Genomic DNA, 8,113 nt, shown 5'->3' with positions numbered 1-8,113 from the left:
GTTCCGGGGCAGTTTGGGCAGAGGGGGCGGCGTGGGGCTGGGGCTGGGAGGGTGATGGGGACGTGTGGCCAAAGCTGCTCCCGCCCGCAGTGACTCACTCGGCTTTAATTGCTCCCTCAAGTCGCGGGCTGCTGGCGGCACCGCATCAGAGATGTCACGTTATAGTCATGCGTGAAGAGCTAATGGTCAAGGGTGACACCACCAACAAAACATCCTCGGGGAAGCTGTCACTGGTGGGGAGGATCAAAGGGCAGGGGGAGCGGCCGCCCCGCCGCTGCCCAGGGTGGGAAAGGCAGGTGCCCGGCACAGAGGTGGTGGTGGCCCTCCTGGGGCTTTGCGGCCACAAAATCATCCTGCCACAGCAGGGGCAGTGCAGGAGGGCCTCAGCTGAGAGTGCTGGGCCATCTCAGAAGCCCTGCAGAGGATTCTCTTTGGCTTTGAAGCTTTCCTCTGGCATGGGTTGGGAGGGTGACATCAGACCAATGTCAGCTGTGCTCTGCAGAGGAGACAAAGGTGATGCTGTTGCCAGCACTGAGCTGCTGTGAGGTGCCAGCACCCAGCCTGGTGTCGGAGTTTGGATATATCCCTGCAAAGAATCTTCTGTCCAAGGGAGGCAGCCCAGGTGTAACAAACCAGGATGTGGAGGTGGATCTTGGATGTGCAGCCACGGGGGTACCAACCTGTTCCTTCATGTGTCTGCACCCTCCTGTGCCCTGCCCAGGATGCTGCCAGGCACCTACCAAGAGTTGAGGGAAGACCTGGATGAGAGCCCAGCCTCACAAGTCCAAGAGGTTGAGTGGTTTTGGCATGGTGGGGTTGTTTTTTTTTGGGCACTGCCAAGAGCACAGGCCCCAGCACCCCCCTTGCTGACTGCACAAAACCAAGAGCAGTGCCACCAAGGTGTCTCTTCCTGCTGTTCCTGTCTCCAGGGGCCACACAGGGCACAGGCTGCTCCTCTTCTCTGCAGCAATCCCAGCGTGGTCCTGGTTTGCATTTGGCTCCGTGCTCCCATTTCCAGCTGCTTCCCACCGCATTGCTGCTGGGCACAGCAGCTCTCCCCACGCTGCTTTTCCAGCGGGATGGGGCATCACTCCCTGCCCCCCATCATCAGAAGTGGTGGGGCAGGCCGAGTGTGATGGTCGGGCTGCTGGAGCACACGGAGCAGCCAGACCTGGCCGCAGCCATCCCGCCGGGAAGCGGCCAGGGAGGGAAGAGTTATTGCTGCAGTCACGCACCAGCTATTACCTCCCAACAAAAGGCAGCGTCTGCACAGCCAGGAGAGAGCCTGAGGACAGGGACAGCCCGGGTGACCTTCACAGGACGTGCAGCAGACAGGCCAGAGCCCTGATCTCTACAGACAGGTACGCCTGCAGGCGGCCCCGCACCTGGCCCAGCGCAGCGGGAGCCTCCCAGGATGCTCCCCACAAGCCTTCAGCCGCTATCAGCTTCAAAGTCTCCCCAGCAGCCCCTGGCCCGAGTGGGTTTTTATCCTCCCAGCACATGTCAAGCTCTCAGGTCTCTGGAAGGAGACAAAGGCGAGGCTGTTGCCGGCTCTGAGCTGCTGTGAGGTGCCAGCACTCGGCCTGGTGTTGAAGTTTGGATATATCCCTGCAGAGCATTGTTTGCCAGGCCCTGCCTGGCAGCCAGAGCTCAGCAAGAAACCTGCTTGTAATAACCAGGGGATGGAGACTGAGGTGATGGCACTAAAGACACAGGGGGCTGAGCTGGGGGTCTCACCCTGAGGCTATGGCCCAGGATCTGCTTGCTGTATCACAGAATCAAGGAATGGCTTGGGCTGGAAGGGACCTTAAAGATCACCTGGCTTCCATATCCCTGCCATGGGCAGGGACACCTTGCACTAGACCAGGTGGCTGCAACTCCCATCCAATTTGGCCTTGGACACTTCCAGGGATGGGGCAGCCACAGCTTCTCTGGGTAACCTGTGCCAGGCCCTCCCCACCCTCACAGGAAGAAGTTTTTCCTGATACCTAATTGAAACCTATCAGTCTAAAACCTCCAATCACTAAGGAAAAGAGTTATCCCTGGAGCCTGAATCACCAACATGAGCAGCAGCAGCTCTGGAACACTGAGATCCAAGGGTGATGTCTTTGTGCTGCCTCTTGCCCCAGGAGTGAAGCTTTTTTGAGGGAATCCTCATGCTGTGGTTGAGAAACCACCTGCAGACAAGCAGAAATTACCTCCTAGCTTGACTTATGCTCTCTGTGTTTAAACTGGCCCAAATTCACCTTGGGGAGGTGTTGGGGATGTCAGCAAGGGCAGGGAAGCTTCATCATCCCCATGTTCAGCTCCCCACAGAGGGCTGGAGAGGAGTAAGTGCCCTGGACCAAATGGAGGGGAGGGGGTGTTTATGTCAGTAAATGTCAGAAGCAAAAAACAAGCAGGACTTTAGAGCCAATTAAGTTTGTATAATGTGAGGGAAGTGCTGGTTAAAGGCATGGCAGCAGCTGAGCTGTGTATCCATTTATTTCAAGGCAGTTTTCCACAGGAGCAGAGTACATGCATGTCATTAGCACCAAATGTCTCTAATAAGGCTGTCTCCACTAATAAACAAAAAAAGCTCAATTATTTTGTTTTTCATTGAGCCAGGGTGGCCCCTTGAATGCCTTTTCCTCCAACTGGGAGGAAAATGTGTCCTGAGACACAGGTACAAATGTGGGAGGGTGGGGAGGGACAGCATGGCTGGATTGTCCCATGCAGGAAAGTGCCACCAAGCTGAGGGTGACCCCAGAGGATGCAATGTCAGTGCTGGTCTGGCGGGGAGGAGTTGTTGCAGAAGCACTTTGTGAGCCCAAGCTCTGTTGGAAGCATCAGAACAGTGCTGTGACATCCAGAGGGAGATGTCAGATTCCTCCCCGGGACACACAGGGACATCATCTCTCAGTGCCACCAGCCCCGCCTGTAAAGAGGGGGATGGAGGGACCAGGCTGAGGTGAAAGAGGCTGCAGATTGTGCCTGTCCCTCCTCATTTCCCCCTGTATGTGACCAAAACCTCTCAGCCACAGCCTTCCCAAGCCCATTGTGTCCCTTCCATCAAATCTTCCCTCTGGAGGCTGCAGCAGGGCTTGTCCCACGCCAGCCTGCACTGCCAGCAGCAGAGCACTGGGGCTGCTGTGACATGCACAAAGTGCAGCTTGGCCCCTGAGGGTGACACTGGGACTGGCACCCCAGCACTGCTGCCACCCAGAGCTCCTTCACGGTGCCAGCTCCTCCAGTATTCTCCCCCCCTGTATTTCCACAACACAAAACTCATCCCGTGGCCTCATCAGCAGGGATCCATAGGTGCAAATCGGCCCAAATCCGTACAGATGTGCATAAACACATCTTAGAGATGGTTCTATTTATGCCTCCTGTTGGATGCGGGGGTCACAGCTGTGCAGCTGCCAGCCCCGGAGCACTTTTGGAAGCGGGGTTGGTTTCCCAGAGCCCCGCCCTTGGCAGCTGGGAGCCCTCGGTGCCCGCCCCAGCCCCGGGCAGCGCTCCTGGCTGCCCGCACAAACCTCTCAGTCTCAGGTTCATTAATTGCCATCAAATAACCTGCGTGGCCACAGCTGGGGCAGCAGCTTCACCTTCACCGCGGCTCCTCCCTGCAGTGCCGGGCTCCCAAATCCAGCCCCGGAGGGACGGGAGAGGAGGGGGCTCACTGGGAGAGGGAGGGGGTCTTGATAGGAAAGGAGGGGATCTCAGAAAGAGAAGGAGAGTTTGATGGAGGGGGATTTCCATAGGAAGCGGGGGGGGGGGGGGGGGGGTGTCTAAATAGGAAAGAGGGGTCAGCAGGAGAGGAAGGTCTCAGTAAGGGGGGAAGAGTCTCGCTAGAGGTGAGTTTTGATAGGAGAGAGGGTCTCGGGAGGAGAGCAGGGGTCTCGGTGGGGACACCTCAGTCATAGAGGGGTTCTGGATAGGAGAGGGGGTCTGGACAGGAGAGGGGTCTGGGCAGGAGCAGGTTCTCACTAGCAGGGCCCTTCATGTTTAACAGCTGCAAAGAAGGAGTTTTGGGGATGCTCCGTGGGATTTACCCATTTAATGCCCCAGCCAGGCTCTGGAAATGCTGCAAACCACAGACACGGACCTGAGGAGCTGAAATTCCCGGTATTTGGCCGCATCTCCCCACGTCCCCGGGGGCTCGCAGGGGTGGGGACCCTCCATAAGGTGTCCCTTCCAGCGGGGGGGTCTCGCTGGGAGAGGCCGGCAGGCAGGAAAAGCCCCGGGATCTGCTGGAACAGATGCTTCAGTGCCATAGTAAAAGGTTAAATATTTTAATAAGCATTAGCCACATGTTGAAGGTAAAAAGGTAAAACGAGCTGCTTGCTTTCATTCTTCGCCCCCACCCCCCCCCCCCGCTTTGTTGTTGGGGGTTTTTTTGTATGTAAATGAACTGGAAGCTTATTAACGAGATGAGAGGCTGGAGCCTAATTAGCAGCAGGACAAGGGAGCTGTGCTGGAGCTGAATCAGCGAGTGCGAGAATCGCTGGCGCGGTCGCTGCCATCGCTGCCAAAGCGCCCCCAAAACCACGAGAATCCGGCAAAACCTGCGTGGTTTTGGAAGGGTCGGGGGGGATCAGCCTCCCCTTGGGGTCTTGTCTGGACACGGCCCACGTGGGGCACCCCAAAGGCACCGTACTGACTTTACTCTCCACGCTGGGCGCGTTGCAGATGGGATTTTGGGGTGTTTCCAGGCATACATTGAATATTTGCGGGCAGTGCCAGCAAGCCGGGATGGAGCAGGACTGAAGGGTCTGTGGCAGGGGGCTGGGCTGCTTTAGCCCCTGTGGAATTTGTTTTAGGCACTATTTGCTTCTCATTATGCCTCTTTGCTTTGCATTCTAAAAAATCATTTTCCCCACAAAACGCTGGGAAGAAAACAAAGGGAAAGAAAAAAACCCAAACCACCACAAAAACCACAAAACAAAAATCAAAGAAACTTCTTTTTCTTTTAAAATGGTCTTTCTTTTCTCCCATCCTTTTTCCTGCCACCTTTTCTCTGCTCTGGAGGTTCCTGGAAGCAGAGGGAAGACCAAGCCCATCCCAGGCGCTGCCAGGGGCACAGGACCCCGCTCCGAGCGAGCCCATAAACCCCTCTTGTAATTTGCACCTTCGGAAGGCGCCAGCAGGCGAGCGGCCCCAGCCTTCATTTACATTTTTAATTAGCTGGGCTCTCCCTGCGCCCCTCAGCTGCCCTGCCTGGGGTCAGCGATGGCTGCAGGCAACGGGATTGGGGCTGCAAGAAGGATTTTGGTGGCCCAGAGGATGGGCGAGCTGCTAAAGCAGTGATGACATTCCTTATTTTCTTTTTTCTTTTTTCTTTTTCTTCCTATTTTTTTTTAATTTTTTTTTTTTTTTAAATTTTGCTTCAGCTCGGTCCAGCCCTGCCTTTGTCCCATCCATCTGCCCCCCTCCTCTGGGTTTCTTCCTCGTCGTCGTCCTCCTCTCCCATCACCGAGCACCACCCCCCGCCCCCCCCCCACTATCCCTGGGTTCCCTCTTCCCACGCAACCCCCGGCACTGCCAGCACACAGAGATTATGCCACGATTCCCATGTAAAGCTATTAAAACTACCTCATTAGCAATAATTAAAAGGTGCAGCGCACATTCTCAATAGCTCATGCCCGGGGGGCAGGATTTATTTTATTTTATTTTATTTTATTTTATTTTATTTTATTTTATTTTATTTTATATTTTATTCTATTTAAACTTAATTTCATTCTATTTAATTTAAATTTTCTTCTATTTAAATTTTATTCTATTTTGGTTTGGGTTTATTTTGTTTCACTTAAATTTATCTTATATTCACTTTATTTTACCTGTGTTTTTAAAATCTTATCATATATTTTATTCTCTTCTTTTACCGCATTGTATTTTTATTTATTTTCACTTTATTTTATTGCATTTTTTAAATTAAATTTTATTTTTTAGGCCCTTTACCCCATCATCACAGTGCTGGCAGAGGAGGGACGTGGAGACAGCCACCACCTCTCACCCACCCCGAGCAGGGCAGCGGGGGCTGCCTGCATCCAAGGCACAATAAAATATTTTACTACAAAGCAGAATTACTCCAAAGACTGATGGGCTGACTTGTGAGACCCACTCACATTTATGGAGGTCGTAAGTTATAGACTCCTGGTGAACTGGAGGAAAACATAACCCTGGCCTTTTATAGGCGAAACTTCTGCCGTATATTAAATTCTCCTGCCAGCGCACGGGGCTTTACTGCCAACTGTAACTTTAACACCTCCCAGCCCCTCGGTTAGGAGGGAAGGATTATTAATTATGTGGGTGTGGGTTTGCCACAGAACCACCGGGATCTGCTCACCAAAAGCCTCTCGGAGCTTCTGCTGTGGGAAGAACGTGGGGCTCCCTCCGTGCTGTGCCTTTTTTCCCCTGCAATTTTTGGTCTAAAATATTGCAGTGTGAAATGGAAAAGTGCAGGAGCTGCACCTCGGGGTTTGCTGAACTTGGTTGCCCAAAACCAGGGAAACGGGGGGGTGGGGGCGGGAAATCCTACGGATAAGTGAGTGGCAGGAGGAGAAGGGGGAAATGCGGATGCAGAGAGGTGGATGGAGATGGCAAGGAAGAGGCAAACAATCCAGTTTGGTGTTTGTGGGTTTCCCTTTCATCCAGAAGCAACCAGCGAAGGGGAATAGAGGGAGGAAGGGAGGATGCTGCACCCAGCCTGGCTCCGGGAGGATGCTTGTGCCGTTTTCCCACCTTAAACCGCCTGGTTTTGGCGGAGAGCGGCAGAACCACGAGCCGGAGAGGATCCAGGTGCCGAAGGCCACCTCGGTCCCCAAAGGACGTGTGACAGGAGCCCCCAGCCCCAAAATCACCCGCGCATCCCCCCCCAGCCCCGCCGCCCGCCTCGCTGGGCCATCCCCTCACCGGGGCCCGGCGAGACTTAACATTTCTGTGTTTGGAGCCGGGATGAGCGTTTATGAGAAGGGAACAGCTGGGAGCAGGCTGATATTTAAACTGGTATTAGGAGAGCGGCGGTGGAGGGAGATAATTCCTGGGGCGGGCGCCGGGGAGCTCCGGGGGGCTCTGCCGGAGAGCGATACAGTTAATTTGCAGCCGGAGCTGGAGGCTGGCCCGAGCTGATATTGCCGTGTTATTTAGAAGAGAAAGGTCAGGCTGGAGATTGAATAATCATTGACAAGAAATCCATGGGGGAGCGGGGCGGCAGCTCCAGCATCATCCCCGCGCTGCCTTCCCGAGGGGATTCTTCCCGAGGGGATTCTTTCCTCCCGTCCGCTCGGGGTGCCCGTGGGGGGACAGAGGTGTTTGTGGCACAGATCCAGCCTTTCTCCAGCTCGGGAATCACGGCCACCCCCTCCAGCCGCCCCCTATTCCATCTAAAATATCTAGGGACAAGGCAGAGCTGTCCTGGTTTTCGTCCTACGCACGGGCTCTTTTTAAAATTGCAAATTACTTTTAAATTACTTCTTTTTCTTCCCCAGAAGCGTTTTCGATTTTTTATCCTTTTTTCTTTTAACTAACCCCCCACCTCCCCCAGGAAAACAAGAGAGGCTATCAGGCCTTCCCCTGCTCCCCAACCCTGCCCCAGACCTTGGTGTGCTAAAGAAAATCCCCTTTCTAGTTTCTTTTGGAAAGCAGTGCACTTAACAAGTCAAAAAAAGCAGAAAAAGGTTGTGAGTGGGGTTTTTGGTTTTTGCATGTTCAAATCCATGTGTCCTAGAGAATTCATCTCCTTCTGCCCAGGGAAACTGAGGCATGGGGTGAGGCACCAGGGATGCAGTGCCTCGGGCAGGATCCCAAATCACATCCCTCTGGCTCACACCATCCCATATTTATTGTCTTTGTTCACCCTCACCTCTGCACCCCAAACCCTTCCTGCCCCTGGCACCTCATGGGGAAACCCCCAGGGTATCTCGTTTTCTTCTTTTTCCTCCCCCCAAAATACTCCAGTTTTTTTTTTTTTTGTTTTTGTTTTTTTTTTTTTTTTTTTTTTGCAACAAAAGAAACTATTTATTTGGAATATGCATTACCAGTACAAATCAGGAAACTGTAAAACCTACACCTTGTTAGTATCGTCATAGAACATAAAAGTTTCAATTGGGATCAGAAAGACAGAGGCCTTTTT

Source organism: Zosterops lateralis (assembly GCF_965231275.1).
Source record: "Zosterops lateralis genome assembly, chromosome: 9".
Taxonomy (NCBI): Eukaryota; Metazoa; Chordata; class Aves; order Passeriformes; family Zosteropidae; genus Zosterops; species Zosterops lateralis.
The sequence above is the reverse complement of the archived record's forward strand: the minus strand, read 5'-3'. Positions refer to the sequence as shown.